Here is a 19,137-nt window from a genome sequence, read left to right on the forward strand (position 1 = left end):
GATATTGATCCGCTGCCTTTACCATGCCGCATTAGGGTAATTTCGACTTCTAAGGTTTGAGACAATCCAGGCAGAAATAAGCGGTCCAAAATTTCTGAACTTTGCCATTTTTCCTCTATGAAAGACATTTTTTCCCATAATTACCAAGGCCACATGCATTTCCACAGTTACTGTGATAAATCAATTCCGTTCAAATCTCAGCAATTAGTCATGAGGCCTGTTTTGATCCTTTATGCAATGGAATAAGAATGGCAACAACTTTTGGATTTTCATTTCTGTGTTTCAGAAGTATGTCTTTCTTGGCAACACTCCCTCAGAGTGAATCCATCAGTGTGGAATAAAGATCAGCAGTGTCATAATTCAGTCTCCCCACCTTGTCCTGTGTGTGTTGCGCCAGAGAAAACGGCACATGGAAATCTCTTGTCTACCACATTTTTTAGTTTGAATGCCAAACCCCAAACCTCCTTTCCCCAAAACAAACAGACATACAGGGGTGGTACACAGTCCCCAATGCATGTACTTGGCATACAAAAAGGAGAAGCAAGGAGAGGAGCTGTAATCAGACAGGAAGCTGCTGTCAGAGTCACAGGAAGTGGGCCTCCTGATTGGGGGGGGGGGGGGGGGGGGGGGTGAGGGGTTTCAACATGTGGTTTCCTGTGGAACAATAATGGCATGTACACCAACCAGCAGTGACACTCCTCCAATGTGGCAACCAGCACCTCATCCTACATGTGCAGCACACTGACGCGCTGGTCCCTGAACGCTACCCCTGAAACTGGACCTGCTCGTCGTTCCATCTGATAGGAGACAGATGGAAGAGGTACGGAGAGGAATGCAGGTGCACCTGCTGCACAACAACAGGTCTGTGTGCATATGACAAGGCGCCAGGTTGGTAGAAACTGGAACAGTGTTGCCAGCAGACACCTGACTGCTTTCAAAGAAGTTGCGAGGAGCAAGGGAAAACAGTCTGGTTGCCAGAAACAGCAAGTGTGTTAGAAGAGATCTTGTGTGACAGTAATACTGCTCAAAAAAAACAAAACATTTCCAAGGGCTGATTTGACACAATTTCAGAGTGAAACTAATACACATGCGTGTGTCATATTTAGGAAGCAGGTGGCCACTATGGAGTGCAATCACACGTTTGTAAGGCACTGCAGTAAAGACCAGCGAGGGACAGGTGCTACATTATTGCGTGTCAATACCTGTACAGATGTGAGAAGTTTAAGTGTCTAGAAGTATCTGATTGTACGTCATAGTTGCAAAACTGTGTAAAGTGCTGATGACGGAGACGATCGCATGTGTGCGTATTGAAGAGTACTTGTACTGCATGTGCTTGACTGCATCTACAATGCACACCATCTTCACTGATGGCATCTGAGATCAGGAGCACACTCACTGCATCACAACATGTCCCAACAGATGAACACCGCAAGAACATTTGAACAAGGTAAACAATAATTCCAGCAAAAAAAAAAAAATTTTACTTCCAAAAACTGGTATAGTTTTCATTCAGGTTCTGTCCTCTTTTAGCCTGGGGTGTGAGCATGTGTATACAGGATGGAGCAGCAGAATAAAGACATAAATACTAGAAAGCAAGAACAGGCCCAAATTGGAGAAAAGTCAGCCAACCTCTGTTCCCTTGGAGACGGTTGCCATGATACGAATCAGCGCATCGCCTGGTGCTTGCTTAAGGAATACAGACAAAAGGAGAGTGATAACTGGAGGGTATGAGTTCTTCCTGGAAGAGACTAATGCAACAATCAAGTAGCACTAAAGGAACTAGATGGTACCTCCGATAAAAACCTCCCCACTGGAAAAAGCTTCAAAGACTGCCCAAAAAAAATAATAAAAAATAAATAAATAAATAAATAAAAATAAATTTAAAAAAAAAAAAAAAAAAAAAAAAAAAAAAAAACACAATCCTGAGACTTGACAAATATCATCTCATGAAGCCGGTATGTTTGGACACTCAAGGATAAAACCAACAATTATTTCTGTCATGGCAACATCATTTTATGCCAGCCCAGTCTCTGGGGTGGCTAATTCAAATACTAAACAATAAGCACAAAGTCACGGCATCTCTTACGTTTGCTCTCTACCAAAATGTCCCAGTAGTCACAAGTGACTGAACACACACACACACACACACACACACACACACACACACACACACACACACACGTCTACAACTGCTTTTCCTGGGCAGGCTCACGGTGAGCCGGAGCCTAACCTGGCAGCACAGGGCACAAGGGTGGAGAGGGAGGGGACACACGTCTGTTGCAAGGCATCCCAAGCAGGACTCGAACCCCAGACCCACCGCAGGGTAGGCCTCAACCAAACCCACCATGCCACTGCACCCCCCTCTGAGGAAGACTGATTAAAAACAAGTAAGTTCTTTCACTGTGTCTGCTTTCAACATGACTCACTGGTTCAAACAGGTCCAATCCACTGCATCAGAAATGGTCCTTGGAGGTTAGCACCGTACCGCACCGCAACAAGTTCGCAGCAATGTACACAACAGCTTTACAGAGCTACATAACACTGGACTGCAGGACTATGCTGGTTCAAGCTGCACAACAATCGACCCGTTTGTGTAAGCAAACTGCTTTTTTTTTGCCTTTTTAAAAGGTATTCCTGTGAGTCTCCTTTTATAAAGGCATCAGCTAAGAATAACAACCTTCGAGTTGAATTCAAGAGTGCTTCTTGATGTACAGTACAACTAATTTCTGTGGATCCTTCAGTGGACAAGTGTTCCAGGTTTTGGTCATGGTCTTTGGACCCAAACAGGCTCCTTAGAGTCTGGTCCTTTTATGGTGGTTCAACTGATTGCCAAGTGAGATAGTGGCTATGTTAGAACACCTGGGCTAGCAGACCATGGCAACGGGCACGGCACAGAGAAGCAGAAGGCCTGAGCGAGCTCCCCAGCACTTGCTATCATGGCAAGAGGCAGAACGTTTTCCGAGAAATCGGTTTCTATACGGCAAACGCCACCATTTCACCATCGCCCCAGTTCCTCTATCCTTACAAATCTCTGGAACTCAACATACACAGATGAGAAAACAGTTCCGTTTCACGAAGACACACCCACACAAAACTTACGGCTCAAGCGCACGCAACGCATGCTTTCATCAGGGACAGGTGGCTGAAGGGAATGCCCCAGAGAGAAGCAAGATGTTGCCGGCCCGTGTCTTTTGGCCTAGCAAGGAGGGGTGAGCTGACTGTAAACACAGACACGTGCTTTCAACTTATTGGAAAGCTCTGCTCTCAGGAGAATCAAACAATGAGTAGGCTCTTATAAGAAACAGACGAAAGAGGTGAAGTGACAGCTCAGCCCTTTCCTGTTGTTCTCATCAAGATTTTTAACTGAGACAAATGCGTTTTTCATGAAGATTTCTACTTGCCAGATTCAAGAAAATCTTTCAGTCAGGACCATCGTTGACTCACTAACCCAAGAAGTGCCAGCTGCGTTCAGCTGAGGCCAAATCTCGTTCTGTCACTGGGCTTCACAGTATTAGTTGACTAAGAAGTTTACAGGAGCTAACCCATTTCCAGCCTGGGACTGTCCACTAAAAAAAATAACACTGCCTTACCCATTCGTACAAGGACCCCGCCCCACGACACACACACACACACACACACACACACACACACACACACACACACACACACAGAGAGAGAGAGAGAGAAAGCACCAGTTAAATTCACAAATTGGAGAGGCAGTTTGCCAGCAAAAATACCAACAACACTGCAGACTTCACTTGTACAGCAGATGATTCATACGGTCTCCCGCTAGAACACAGGCTTTCTCTACATCAGGAGATGTGCAGTTATTGAACATTTGTCTTATTCGTCCAGTACAAGAGCTTATTTTAGGAACCGTCTGTTCGTGGTGTGCAGCCGCTCAGTATTCAGCATTCCCAGCAGGCTGAGGCAGCCGCAAATCTCGCGATGTTCAGGTGAACGCAGCGCAGTGCTGGTGCTGCTGCTGCTTTCCTCGCCCCTAAACGTGCTCAACATTGACTTGCCAGCGGGCACTTCAAACACTTTACAACCCCAAATTCCCCGTCTTCAAAGGGTGCAACCGGCTCGTTTCCGCGTCAATCGGTCTGTGGGAAGCGGATTCTCGCGGAGGGGGATTTTTTCCGTCAGCGAGAACACCGCCGCCCGGCGGGACAAAACACCGCATCCACTCACTGTGACTGCCCGCACTTCCAGTAACACTTAAAACGAACCGTTATCAACAAAGCACTGCGGGGTTTAGAAGAAAGCGTCTGGTGATAAGTCATCTTTCCCTCCGTGCGTGTGTGTTTGCGTGTGTCAGTTCTCGGACCGTTCTGAGAAACTCTCACGAGCGAACAGCCCGCCCCCCGCGCGAGGAAGGAGGAGGATGCAAATGAGCCTCTTTCGGTTCTCAATGAGCACAATGAGGGAGTGTTCGTGTTCAGCCCCCACCCCCCGGAGCGTGGGATACCTTTACACAGGGCCGTCCTGTCTCTCACACACTCATACACCCCTCCCCTCCCACGGACACACGTGGGCCATCCGCTCTTGCTACTTCCACGGCGCGCTAGCGAGCAAAAAGAAAACAAGAGAACAACGACCTCACTACTCTAGTGAACAGCGCGCGTCTCTCTCTCACTGTGAAAAATAACTCGGACATTAACGAGTTAAGAGCACGCGCGCGCACCTCTTCCGCGTTCACACACAGCGGTTCAACTGTTCCAGCGCGCTCGCATTTCTGTCCTGTCGGCTGTTGCAAGATTACGAGTTCGGAGAATGTCGGGAATTCGTCATGTTTACGCTATCGCCGCATGCGCACGCACAGCACGCACACGGAGGCGCGCACGCAGGCACGCACAGATAACAGCGCAAAGCGGTTCACAAAGCGCTCGGGGATAAAGCCCACTTACCTCCGTGTACAGTGAGCTCGTCCTGCTGGTACAGCTGTCCCACGTTGCGGGCCCTTTAGTCCACGGAGCCCCGGAAGAGGCAGCTGTCTGTTGAACAGACACCACATTACAACGGAAAACTGAAAGCTCTAAAACACTGACTGTACGGGAACAGAAGTACAACCTTTGATAATAGACCGCATGATTAGCGCCTAAAAATCATGCGGAATATAATTAAACTACTAGACTTTAGGTCGAATTCCGAAACGAAACGGCTATAATTGTTTTTTAAATTACACGAAAATTACTGGGAGGAATAACCGTACTAATGGTGCTAAACCGGGCAGCGCGCCGCAGAGGGGGGGACGAACTGCTCGCCATTTCGCTCACAGCACCAAAATTTGCCAAAAAGTGATGAACGAAAGACGGACGATCTAGACAGTGGCGCGAGGGGTCGGTCGTTTAGATCCGAGTAAAGCGGTGGGACAATGTTGTCCATTTGTACCGTATCCGGGCAACGATAGCGCCGATGCGTCCCGGTCAGTGCCGCTCCGCTCGCCGCTCCTCCTCTCCACTGAAGCCCACACGAAGACTCGTTCACTTGGAATTCCGTCACAAATTTGAGAGCAAAATAACTTCCTCTTCTGTCGAACTGTTCGTAACTCGAACGGGTCAGCGAGCTGGGCACTCGGTGTTGAGAGGGTTCGTCTCTTTCTTTGCTCCTTAAGTCCCTCGCTCTTTGAGCTACGGGTCGGCTCACGCTTACATTGAGCCCTGTTTTAAAGGGAGACACTGCTCGACTCCACGCTCCGCCGACGACGATGATCTCACCACGCAAGCCCCGCTCCGGCTCCGCCCTCCCACCACTGACGTCACTGCTCCTCGCGCGGACGGAATTCCCTGACAGCGCAAACTGGCACCAAAAACGAGAGCGCGACCGCCGCCGACCGTCTCATTTAAGGTAGACTTGCGTCTCGTGTACCTTAATCGCGGCGACCGCTGCGCTTTCTGCCAGTTTGTATTTACGACTTTAACACGACCTCCTCCCTCTTTTCCAGGCCGCCGCATTTCCCCCCCCCCCCTACACAAACTGAAGTCCTGACGGCAGACGAGTGCTGGAGCCACTTAACGAAGGGTCTGCAGCGCCGTGGGACGAGAAAGAGCAGCCCAGCAGCAGAAGGGAAACTATAAGACGACAGGACAGAAAGCGAAAGTACCAATATCTTGTAAATGAACCTCATGTAGTGCGTGGCCCTGATTCGGCGGCCGCCGAAAGAAAGAGGGCAACCAGGGGACGGTGCAGCCATCCAGACACACCAGAAGCGACACTTGACAGAAAGCTCCTTGCACAGGTTGTTCCACTGGGCAAGTGTGACTGTGACATGCGAGTGTTTGCGTTGGGACTCAGTGGTGTCAGCTCTGCCCCCACCCCACCACCGTGTCTATCTATGACTGTTCCCAAAAACATTGATTCACACCATTGTCCTTCGTTCAGATGACGCCTTTGCTTTGTCCCAACTAGCGCCTTCCTACGATAGACATTCAACTTTACAATGACTTACCCAAGTTTTATACAGCTGGGTATTCTGGCATCAAATCAAGCAAGGTAAGCACCTGATCAGGGGTACTAAAGCAAGAAGAGGATTCGAACCTGGCTCCTTCACATCACAAGGCAACAGCCCTAGCTGTTGTACCATCAGTGCTTGACCTAGAAAACATGGGCTGCTTTGGCTAAATAACTGCACTGAGATCACAACCTGGAGATGTTGTGAAATACTAGCCAAAAAGATGATGAATTCTCATCTAAATATGTAAATGATTATTGGTGGGAGCTTCAGGGGTGCAGTAATGTCCTATCACAGGTTCAGGCTTGTGGGCTCTGCGCTGATCTGGGCTCTTCTCATTCCGGAACTGCACATCTGAGCCTATGCAGTGAGGAGTTTCTTTCAGGCTCTCCACAAACCACCAGAGACATTTCCATATGTAGCCTTTCCCCACACACTGCACAGCACTACATTTTTCTCCAGATACAAACATTCCCATGTTCCAAAAGACATTTTGAAATTGACTGGGATGAAAATGCCAGCTAAACAAGAGAAACTCTGAGCTCCTTCTGATGGTCCTTCAATTATATTTACTTTGAAAATATGAACTGGTTTTGTCTGTGTGGGTTCCCTCCCATGACCCTGGTGTGTGTATGTGACTGTGTTACATTGGTCTCTTGTGTGGAATAGTGGATACTTGTAACATAGTGCAGTCAGTCTAGAACTGTAAGACACCCTGGGCAAAGGTATCTGCTAAATGTAAAATATTAACTAATGAATTATATGTATACAAATGTATACATGTAATTATATGTATACAATTTTTTTTAATCTAAAGTACACATATGCTAAGATCAGTTGAAATGGTATGTGAGAATGTATGTGTATGACAGCATTTGCGTGAATGAAAAATGTTAGTTTGCTGCATGTATGTTAATGGTGTTTTAATCGTGATCACTTTTGGCAATGTGTGTGCACATGTGATTTTAACTACACTTCACTGTGTGGTGGTGGTGGGGGGAAGGACTGATGTCATCAATGTATACCACACAAATAAGCATACTATATACACACATATATACCATGAAAAAATATCAAGTTTGCATTTGTAAGTACAGTGGCAAACTTAGCAACTACTGCCCTGAAGCACAAGTGCATGAAAAAGATAATCAAAAACAAGTCAAATACAATGTGTATAGAAAAATATTTTACTGAAATACTCAAAATATGGATGGTCAATATCTACTACATTTATTCATTTAGCTGACACTTCTCCAAAGCGACTTATGAAGTTAAGCTACATCTATCTGTTTACCCATTTATACAGCTGAGTAATTTTTTTGGAGCAATTTTTTAGGGTAAGTACCTTGCTCGAGGGTACTACAGTAGGAGGTGAGATTCAAAGCTGCAACCTTTTGGGTCCAAAGGCAGCAGCTCTAACTACTATGCTACCTCTGGACCATAGTAAATAGTTACAATACAAACATTTAACCATTTCTAAACTGATATGACCATGTGTAAAAGTATAATGATGTAAACATCTATTATGAGCTGCATGAGCAAGCAAAACAATATTTGGGTTATGTACAGTATATATCTTACAGTTTTCCTGGATAGAGGCTTATCTTGTGGTTACATATTTTTTTCCCCACAACAACTGCCCAGCACTTGACTTGCAGCTGCAAAATGTTAAGAATGAAAGAAATAAATCAAAGCATCTGGAGAGTTGTATCCTCTGGCAGTTAAATCAATACTGGTAGAGGGTGCTCTTGTTTTATGCTATAGTCATTTTGCTCTTTAGAGATACAATTGGATTCATTTTACTCGAGCATGTGTGTGAGAGAAGTGCGCACCAAGAGAGGTTAATGAAAATCACAGATATTCACACTTGCGACTGAAGCAAGATGTGTGTACATGCATCATTCAACATTATATACAGAAACATATCTTCAAAAACTAGTCAAACTCAGCACACACTCTTCAATATACTGTATAGCCTTGCATAAAAATAAACACTCACTGACATTTATTCATATCAAAAGTTAAATGCCATTTATTAGATAAGAGTTTGACTTCTACTCTTTTTATGCAATACATACATTTTCAGAATGAGAAACCAAGTGATTAGAATGTATTACGAAAGGAAGAATTTTAAACGGGTTTTCCCCATAACATTTTCAGATAGCGGCAGACTATTTCACAGATCAAACTGATAGCAGGAGTACTTTGTGTTTTTTGTGGAAATGTTTTTCAGTATATGAGAGTGTAGGTGTGCTATTCTGGATGTGTATCAGTATTGCTGTGTGTGTGTGCGCGCATGTACATCCCATACCATATGCTTACAAGCATGTGTGAGCTTCCTGGTAATCGAAATCAAAAGTATGAAATAGAGCAGTGGAGCACACTGCCGGTACCAGATAAAGGGCTCTGTGTAAAAGGGAACACGTTCCATTGAGTATTTAATGAAAGAAGAAAGTAATCATTTTGAGAAATTACCAAACCTAACCTGAAAACGCACTTGGATTCTCAAGCATTTATTAATGAGACTTCCAGACAACAGGCACTACCACATCATTGGTGTGTGTGTGTATGTGTGGGGTGGTGGTGGTAGTAGTAGGAAGATGTGTCACCAGTACAAACTGTACCTCTACCCCTGGCCGTGGTAAGGCAATCGGTCAGCCTCCCATTTGTGTGATTGGGAGCCAGTGTGTAATGAGTCAGTCACGGGTTCACCTGCCGTTTCTCTCACTCTCTCACACACACAGTCACCAAAGACCACAAGTATCCTTCACGCTATGGGACACAGCGATACTCTGACATAGCGGGCACATACAAACAAACACATATACACCGGGAGAGTAATAAACACTGTCCCTGTTGGCATGAGCGGTGCGGTGCTGACTCACGCCCTGAGGGAGTTCTGAGCGTGGGGAGGGGGGTCTGGCAGGCATGACGGGCTGGTCGACTCACACGCACTATTACATAATCCCCCCCTCAGTGCTGACAAAGACAGGCCTCTCTCCCTTCTCCTTGCCTGCCCACTCCTCTCTTACTCAGCCCTGGCTCCCCCAGGCCTCTCCTCCCTCTGCCCGCACCCTTTCACTTCCCCATCTCCTCTGACACCTCTCTCCTCCCAGGCTCCCCCCACCTCCAGGCATGGTATGAGCAAACGGTCCTGGGACAGGACTTTGTGACGAAGCCTGTGTACAAGGGTGTCTCCACAGAAACGCAGGAATCACCTGGACAGGTGCGCTACAGGTGGTCGGCAGGAAAAGTCGGGAATCTGAGCTCGGACTCTTCACGCGAGCAGCATGCTGGTCGGCTGAGGATCAGCACACACTGCAACACAGCGAGGGTCCACAGGTTACTTAAAACCCAGCACCGCAAACGCTCCACCCATTAGGACACTGCTCAACTCTGTCTACAGTTTACCAGTTTACCACAGGGAACCAAACTGTTTCTTCGTACTTTAAATGCCTCACCATTGACATTTTTAAGCATAAATGTGTAACGTTTTATTGTGCGTTCCATCCACAAGTTTATGTGTACTGAAGCACTTAAACACACACACACACACACACACGTGCGACCTCCTTATCTCTCAGTGACAGGCACACAAACACATGAATGTTCTTGTTTGCTCCAGCCCAAAACTTTGGTCTCTCCTGCAAACAGAAAGGGACAGTTGTGCAAGTTCACTTTCTGAGGGCTCTTCATCGATACATGCAAGTAGCTTCTGACGGTGATACTTGTATTTCTGCACACTTAAGGTAAAAAAGTAAATGTTAAATTGCCCAGGAGCCGAGCGCAACAATAAATGCCAAATGATTAAGTGATACTGAAACCATCTGTCATACACGAAGCTCTCGCCGTTTGTGCCAATCTCCTCTGCTGATTAGGGTTAGGCTTGGTGTGAGGATCTCCCAGGTGACACTGCAGCAAAAAGCCAAATGTCATAGTCCCCCCGCCCCCTTTCTGACCTTCCCACTTAAAACTTCACCTCTTACACCAACTCCTAGTTGTCCTCCTCCACACCAGCAATGCAGCTGCTACGACCACTTGACAGGAACGGGGATCCAGTCTCTCACCTCCTGCTCTGTTGGTGAGCACCAAGCTGTGCTTTTATACACACACACACACACACACACACACACACACACTCTTACATTGACTAATTTGTAAAGACATACAAAACACAGACACAAACCAACATACTTGCTCCCACACACTTGATCTCACTATGAACAGGGTCTCACTATTAATGTCATACACATAAAATCAAAGGTCTCTCACACACACGCAAACCGACCAGACATAAACAGTGAGTGGATCTCAGGATTCACAGACAAGTTTACGCAAAAACCAAAACAGGAGTATTTTTAGGTCACCGATGTCCGAACAGATGTTCAATGACTCTACAAGGGAGGGCTGAACAGACGTGTGGCTGGAACACGAACAACAGCCTCGCAAACGGGGCTCAGCGTTACGTGTAAACAGCCACAGTACTATTTGTTTACTTTGATATTACTCTGCTGCACATTAGGGGGCGCGGTGATGGAGTGGGTTGGACCGGGTCCTGCTCTCCGGTGGGTCTGGGGTTCAAGTCCCGCTTGGGGTGCCTTGTGACGGACTGGCGTCCCGTCCTGGGTGTGTCCCCTCCCCCTCTGGCCTTACGCCCTGTGTTGCCAGGTTAGGCTCCGGCTCCCCGCGACCCTACATGGGACAAGCAGTTTCAGACTGTGTGCGTGTGTGCGCGCTACACATTAGTCTTCGTACAGCTCGAATGTACATGTCTCTGTGTTGAAACGTCACATAATTAAATAAGGCATGTTTAGTGCCATGATAAGGCGGAGTGGTTAAAGCACTTGACCCGTGACCTTCATGAGGCAGTGTTAGTTATACAGGTCAGGAACTCGTGTTCCCCCCAGGCACACAGTCTCCTCCGGGGGACTGTTGTTGTTGGAGACACACCACACATTCATGGCACGGATGCTGTCAGCACACAAAATCACATCATCGCACTGAGCGCATTGTTCGCGCTGGAGATCATTTATAACGCGCAGGAGCTCAGCCTTCCATACGGTGAATGACAGATGAACTACAGACTCCCAACGCAAACGCAAACATCCACGGCAGAAGTCCCCTCCGTTCGGCTTCTACATGGGCTGCTACACTGAGCTCTTCCGGTGGCCTTTCGGTTGGACTTCCTGTCCTTTCCGTTAATGCTGTGTGTGAATGTGCGAGAAGAGCTCAGTCCGTGGGAGACAACGCCAGATGCACTTGGAGGTTTGTCAAGAGCCGGACATGTCTGGGGGTGTCATGTGGTCAAAGACCTGAGTCAGTGATGAGTAAAGCAGCTTGCTCATGTTAGGTCACCAGATGTCTCACGCACACAACAGCACGAAGAGCCAACCAAAGATCCTCCTGCCTTTTCTTGCTGAGACACACGTTGTGGACAAGAACATCGTGGCAAGTGTGTCCCCATACCTCACACCCAGGGTTACTGCTCATACACACAGTGTCCCAAATGAGAGCATCCCCCTCCCACGCTGCATGTGTGTGTGTGTTGGAGGAAGTAGGAGGAGGGTCTGAGGTTTTGGTTTCAGGTCTGTGATCTTTTGATTTACATCTGACAGAAAAGGTCACGGTTAGCTGTGTCTGGATTACAAAGATCAAATGTAGATGTGCGCGTATGCAGTTTTTTTTTTCTTTCTCATAAATAAGTACGTGTACTCCATACGAGGGCACCCTGACCCCAGCCAAAATCATGCGCAGACATGTATACACACGCACACGCACACACACACACACAGTCATGCAAATACGCAGAGATACATTCACACACATCAACACATTACACGTACATTGAGTTACCCCCAGAGATACAGATGAATCTGCGATGGGAAAATCTCACTGGCTATGCATTTAAATACACAAACAAAGTGTCCAAAACGGGCTCAGTTTCTACGCCCGTTTGCCTGTCTCGAATGAGTAATGAAAACAACTCGGAGGCCAAGCAGTGAAGTCTCCCCCTGTACACAGTATTTACTTTCATGAATATTTAAAACTCCTCTAAACATCTGTCACTCATTCATGTTGGCATAGCTGGCACGGGGCCAAACCACATGACAGAGAGAAGTGGCACAAGTGGACAAATGTGCACATGGACACACTTCTACAAATGTCCAAAGCACACACATATGTTGACTGAGAAGTGAACCGTGGGAAATACGAGTTGCTCTGATGGAAAGAAGACTGAACTGCTGTAAATACGTTTGGCCTCTCACTTCACCCTGGGAGAAGTGCATTGTGGGGGATTTGGACTGCTGTGTCTCACTGCAGTGCACACTGGGAGATGCAGGGAAGCTGTTGTCCAGCAGCATCTGTTCACACTAAAAGACACAGGCACAAAGGGGCATTTCTTCTCCTTCTCGTCACACACAACACATGGTCTCCACATGGATGTCCGCTGCCCTCGGCACACCGACACACACACCGCGTGCCTTCACACTACGTTACCAAAGCATTCACAGGACACACATTCTACCACCCTCCACAGCACATATGTGTCATGGATTCACACACACGACTTCACATTGCATAAGCATCCCTGTTCCTGTAGCGTGTATTTTCATATACGTATCTGAAAATCCTTTATGCTTTTATCTTACGCACTCACACATTTCCGCTGGCTTAAAACAGATGCTGTCTGGCTAAAACGGGTGCTGTGAGTATGGTTAGATGGCCTGGCTGTCCTCCAGACTGTTTAATCCCATACTTCCTGCGTCACACCATAGCTGCAACTGACACACACACCATCCAGAATGTTCACTCAGATAGTCTCACACGGACTCCCAGAGACACTTCATCCCTCCCTCATGTACACACGGAAACGGACAGCACGCTCACAGGCAGTGCTGAACGCTCACGGAAATAGACACATTCACAACACTCCCACATGCACTCACAGGAACACACACTCAAATTGTCAAGCTCCCTAACAGAAAGACACACACACACGCCTTCAAATGCAAATGGAGAGAAACAAGCGCACATGTAGAAGGCTGTGACATGCAGTCAGTAACACAGACACACACTCACTAACGTAGCTGCGCTCAGAGACACACAGCGTGTATCGCAGGGAGTATCACCCAGTGTTTGCTCTAAGAGGACACAGGCCTGTATGAACGAGGGACGGGAAGCTGGTAAACCTCCTAGACCATCACCGACAAGGAAAAGAGAGACTTCCGGAACAGGGCAACCAATGACATGTTGAAAGTATGCCTTCCTGTTAAACGTGTGTCCAAGAGGAGCCAGAGCAGCGGAGGTCTGGGTTGAAACTCGTGGAGCGACGCCTCTGCTGAGGTGTGTTTCCATGCACCCTTCCCTCGCTGCCACTGTTTCCTTGGTTCCTAAGCCGTTTCGGAGCATCCTGCGAAGGGCTGCGCTCAAGCTCTTCCCCGGCTATCACAAGCTGCGCCACTGGCTGTTTTAGGAGTCGCGGTGATTCTATCGCGTTCATTCCAACCGACCTGCAGCAGACACTTCGTTTCACTGCTAAAGCATCCAAACAATCCGAGATGTGAAACAAAACCACAAACCAAGTGTGCAGATGAGGGTGGGGTGTGTACTTACAACCTAGAGTGTATCACACTTTTCTGAAGTACTCATCAGCTGCCTCTGCTTTGGGTCTCTTTTCCACACGCACTCAGACACACACACTAACCTCTCTTAGGAAACGTATACCATGTCACATTTTTGTATAGTTGTTTGATAAGTTCATCGACACAAAGCACACTCAAAATTCACCGTTCGCCCCTGATCACGCCAAGAGATTGCAAATTCCTACATCAAATGTCTCATGTCAGCAATGTGTTACCAGGTGTTTTTTGTAGACACGTCTTTCGTAAACACACGCTGCCGTCTGGCTGAGTGACCTGCAGAAACCTGTCACAGTCCAAGCCGACCTCCTTGGTGGCCTCTGCACTGGAGCCCGTCCTCTCCGTTTTCCTCTCCAGCTGTGGCTCCTGCTGCAGTTTGTGCGTAACATCCGTACAAGCGTGTGTATCTTCGGAGCCACGAGAGGATTGAGGGACCCGAGAGCTCGCGGGTCTACCGAGCCACCGGGGCAAAACGGCCGCACGCTCACCAGGTGTGTCCACGCTCCTTCACACACATGTCCCAGGGTCTATATTAATCTTACATTAACTGACCTCGGCAAATACAGCGGAGCTCTTAAAGGAGCCCCTTTGGGCTTCGGCTGAGGAGGTGCAGAGCGGCTAATGTTCTACCAGCTCTCCCTAAACCATTACCAGTCAGGCCAGAGAGCTTCTGCGGGGAAATGTGGCAAGTAATGGAAAATTCAGCAACTAATTCAATTTTCATGACATTATTTGCAAAATATCCCATGCAAAATGTTTCTCCCTTTCTTGTTACATTTTCATAAGCGTTCAGACACGTATTAAATACGATGTCCGTTAAACATCAATGGACAATGTCCACACACACGTGTGAGGGCTACCCAGTTAACTCTAAATGAGCGTGGAGGGACGGGGGGGCTGTTGCGCCCTTGCCGTTTACACAAGTGAGCCATGCATCTTCTTCCCTCTTGGAAAGACTCGGAGGCGCAGCATTACGCCCAACACAAGGCTCGCGGGGACATTACCGTTATATGTTTGTTCAGCAAATGCTTTTTAAAAAATAAATAAATAAATAAATCTAAATGGCTGCACACAGCTCATGTGACTCACACTTTTGCTCATGTATGAAGATATTTACTGGAGCAGATCAGATAAAGTGCCTCTCACTCAAGGGCGCAGTAGAAGCGTCCCTCCTGGGATGAAGCTCTCCCACTGCGGTGCACAGCGTGAAGGAGTCCAGCGTGAGGAAGCTGGGGGAGGGGAGAGACAGCATGGGGGGAGGGGAGATTACTCCAGGACAGCAGAACTCAGTGACATGACACAGATGCACGGAGGTGGGGGGAGGGGCCCTCCTGCTCCGCTATTCGCAGCCGTGCTCACGGCAAATACATGGCCGAGGTGGAGGAGACGGGCAGCTCACACATTCGCCAAGCGCAGGAACCCGCCGCTGCTGGGCTGGGGGGTGGGTCCCACAGGCCAGTTTGGGTTGGCCCTCCGTCTCCGGTTGCCCTATAGTGGAGGTGACCCTGGTCCACATGCGGAGAGGAGCACTAACACACCAAGTGGACCCTTTGAGTGCACAGCATCATTCGGTTGTCACCTGCAGGTTCACCTGGTCTTGCCGAGTTCAAGAAACCGATTGTTACCCATGAGCCATCAGGCCGTTTTCCCATGCGCCTCTGCAGGGGGGAGGGGGGTAGAGGGAAAACAGCAGACCACTCAAACACAACGCTTACATTGTCTGTCTGCATGTCTGCTGTGTGCTGAGCATAAACACCCGCCAGACACACTCACACACTTCATTCCTAACAAAGCAGACAAAACTACAAGTCCTGAGATACCCTAAACCAAACGCGATCAAACACATAGACACACACGCACGCACACACGCACACTTCCACAGATACACCCTGTGGGGGGTTGGGTAACGACACCAAGAGGAAATGGAGCTTGAGTCTGGAGACTTGAGGTGGAGAGCAAAAGGAAGGGAGAGGGGGTGTGCAAGGTCAGAGGTCACAACAGAAACGGAGGACACACACTGGCACAACGGCACGACAGAGCGCTGCTCACGCTGCCTGTCAAAGGACCAAAGTGCAGCGACACGGCGCGGAAATCACGAGCACAACTGAGCACTGAGCACTTTACTTTGAATTTTTGTGTGGTGGCGACAGTGTTTTGGGTACAAGGGCTCGATGCCCTCTTGTCCACGAGAGTAACAACTCAACAAATCACAGAAATGCAAAGAGTCCAGAACGGCTCAAAGAGAAGCTCAGAAAAAAGCCAAGTCCCCAGCTGTTCGACCCCGGGTGCAATAACAGAGTAATGCCTTGCGGAAATAACAGCAACTGGATACTGACCCTGAAGCAAAGGGACTGTGACCATCCCATAGTTCACACTTACATTGATTCCTACAGCTCACACATGTCTCCATAGCACTTTATGTTCTGCTGCTTACACTGATTTACCCCTTTATTCATCCAGCCAGCCATCCATCCAATTTCAATAATCGCTTTGTCCTAGGCAAGGTCATGGTGAACCAGAGCCTATCCTGGAATCACTGGGTGGAAAACTGGGGGGGCACACCCTGCATGGGATGCATGTGCTTTGCAGGGTAGCCTCTCACTCACACACACACACACACACACACACACACACACACACACACACACAAAGGGCAATTTAGTGTCACCAATTCATGTGAACTCATGTCCTGGCACCGCGGAAGGAAACCAGAGCACTACGTAGAGACCCACACAGACATGGGGAGAACATACAAACTCCACATGGACTGAGTGGGGATCGAACCCATGTTCTCTTACACCACCCAGGCCCTGTGAGGCTGCAGGGCTACTCGCTGGGCCGCCGTGCCACCCTTTACCCATTTATTTCACCTGGGTAATTTTTACGATAAGTTTCTTGATCAATGGTGTTATATGTAGGAGGAAGGATCTGACCCTACATCCTTCTCATCCAAAAGTGGCGGCTCCCATCACTACGCTGCTGCTCCATTTAAGGAAAAGATGGCGGAGCGAGAGAACACACAGAGTCACACAGACTCCCTCACCACACACAATGTTACATGCAAGTGACACAGTTTTTTTTGTACGAACCAGACGCTTTCACGAGTTCCAAGAGGACTAGGGCTCCAGACATCCTACACTGCTGAGCCAGACACGACCAAGAGAAATCAATCAAAGCACCAACATTGACTTTGACTTCCAGTAGAAATGGATACTGATAAGGAGGTTCGGGGGCTGAGGGGGAAGGGCGGTGTGCTGACAGATGAACGGGACAGAGACGCTGGGGTCCCTGGGCCCGCTCTGCAAACAGAGTCCTCTCTCAGCGCCAAGCACTGGGTCGGCTTTCAGCAGCGCACACACACACACACACACACCAGCGCAATCACACACATGTCAGCATGCACTCACTGCCCTGCCCCCCATTGGCCAGCACACCAGTAAGGGCACACATGTGCACACAAAGCTGCTGCAACTGCCCCAACGAACACACACCTAGTACACAGGCTCACGCCGCCAAGGCACACTATTTGTACGACCTGAAATCTGTTACCGACACTCCTCTACAGCACCTCTGGAAAACACTTTGTGCAATAACTTTTCTCCTCCGTATGTGTAGTCTTTTCTTTTTTCTTTTCTCTAAGTGTAAATCTTTGAGAAACCGTTAGAGAGCACGTGTAACACACACACACTCAAACTCGAACACACACAAAGGGGCAAAAGTAACTACACTTGAACTGAACCAAAGCCACTCAGAACCGTGTGAACACGACCACTTTCACGTCCCACACACCTACACCCAAGAAGTGAAAAGCCAACCAGGCTCTGAAGCAGGGTAAAGAGTGCGTGTTTGCACCTGCTCTGCGTCTGTGGTGTTTGAGACAAGCACCGGGCTGTTGCCGTCAGCATGGAACAGGTGGCACATGAGTCCCAGGACTGTACCCTCTGCCAACAAGGGCAAGTACCGCGCTGAGCACAATGAAGGTGGGCTGGTGTGACAGCGCTCCATTCGACGAGACTGAAACCGGGTGGGAGTGGGATTGCAGCAGAGTGTGAGCGGAATGCAGGACACCCATGGGCTCCACTATAGAGGCGCTACTGTAAGTTATGTAAACAGAGTTCAAGGTACAGTTGGGGACGCTGTCAATGAAACAGCAACTCGGGGCACAGCGAGGTGTGAGGTAAAGGTGCTGAAACCTGGAGTCACAGATGTCAAAGGCAGACAAATACTCTGTACATCAATTCCTTTAGCTGACACTTTCCTCAAAAACAACTAATCATCATTACTAATTTACATATTTCTAATATGTGGCATGGTCACTTCTATCAAACCAACTGAGAGCAAGTACCTTGAGCAAAGGCCAAACAACAGGAGGCGGGATTTGAACCTAGGTCCGTGGCATGCGGCGCAGCAGCTCGAACCACGGCGCCACCCGCCTGCACCAACGTGAAGGCGCCAGCCGCACCGAGCCCCACGAGCCCAGGCTCTCTTTCTGCCCCCGTGGTGATCAAGTCCATTGATCACTGTAACATAATCGCCATAATAAATCATGGTAACGCAATCCACTGAGCCCAGCAGAGTGACAGTGAGTGAAGCCAAAAGCGGCGGCAGCAGAGAGCAGCATGGGGTGAACGGGTGGCTGCTGGGGAAGGGGCATTTAAGTTCCGCAGGGAATAGGGACATGGGCCGGCGCTCTGTTTACTGCACAACATTTTTTTGGACTTGATGTTTCGCAGCTCCGAGTTACTTTGTCCTGCTCTCTCAGTCATGCTCTCACTCTTCCGCTGGTCTCCCTCAGCTCTGGGGGGGAGGGCTGAAAGGTCAGCGGGGGACTGTGTACTCAGAATGCCGTCTCCAAGCTGTCAAAACACACCTGACTGTGTTGCCAAGATGCTGCCTCCTCAGTCGTTCATGACTTATAGATACAAACATACCCATTCCTGCATGCGCGCACACACACACACGCCACAAGCCTCTGGAGGAGAGAGAGAAAAAAAAAAGAATCACAGTGTACACAGTGCAGACTGAGTCCCACCTATAGTCCAA

The 19,137-nt window shown here is 48.4% G+C and overlaps 1 protein-coding gene across 5 annotated transcripts in view; it reads right to left on the bottom strand.

The window, feature by feature from the left end:
- kdm6ba (lysine (K)-specific demethylase 6B, a) overlaps window positions 1–19,137 on the bottom strand; it is a 76,193-nt gene that overhangs the window by 17,500 nt on the left and 39,556 nt on the right. Inside the window, exons 1-2 of one of the 5 annotated variants that reach the window (XM_018744416.2) lie at window positions 5,395–5,653; window positions 4,911–4,997 (exon numbers count right to left, since the gene is read on the bottom strand). The exons of the other annotated variants lie outside the window; for them this stretch is intronic. The gene's annotated coding sequence lies outside the window, so the exon portion shown is untranslated. Of the gene's footprint in view, window positions 1–4,910; window positions 4,998–5,394; window positions 5,654–19,137 lie in introns of those variants that run through there. 5 annotated transcript variants of the gene reach the window in all.

This window comes from Scleropages formosus, chromosome 13 (genome assembly GCF_900964775.1).
Source record: "Scleropages formosus chromosome 13, fSclFor1.1, whole genome shotgun sequence".
Taxonomy (NCBI): domain Eukaryota; kingdom Metazoa; phylum Chordata; class Actinopteri; order Osteoglossiformes; family Osteoglossidae; genus Scleropages; species Scleropages formosus.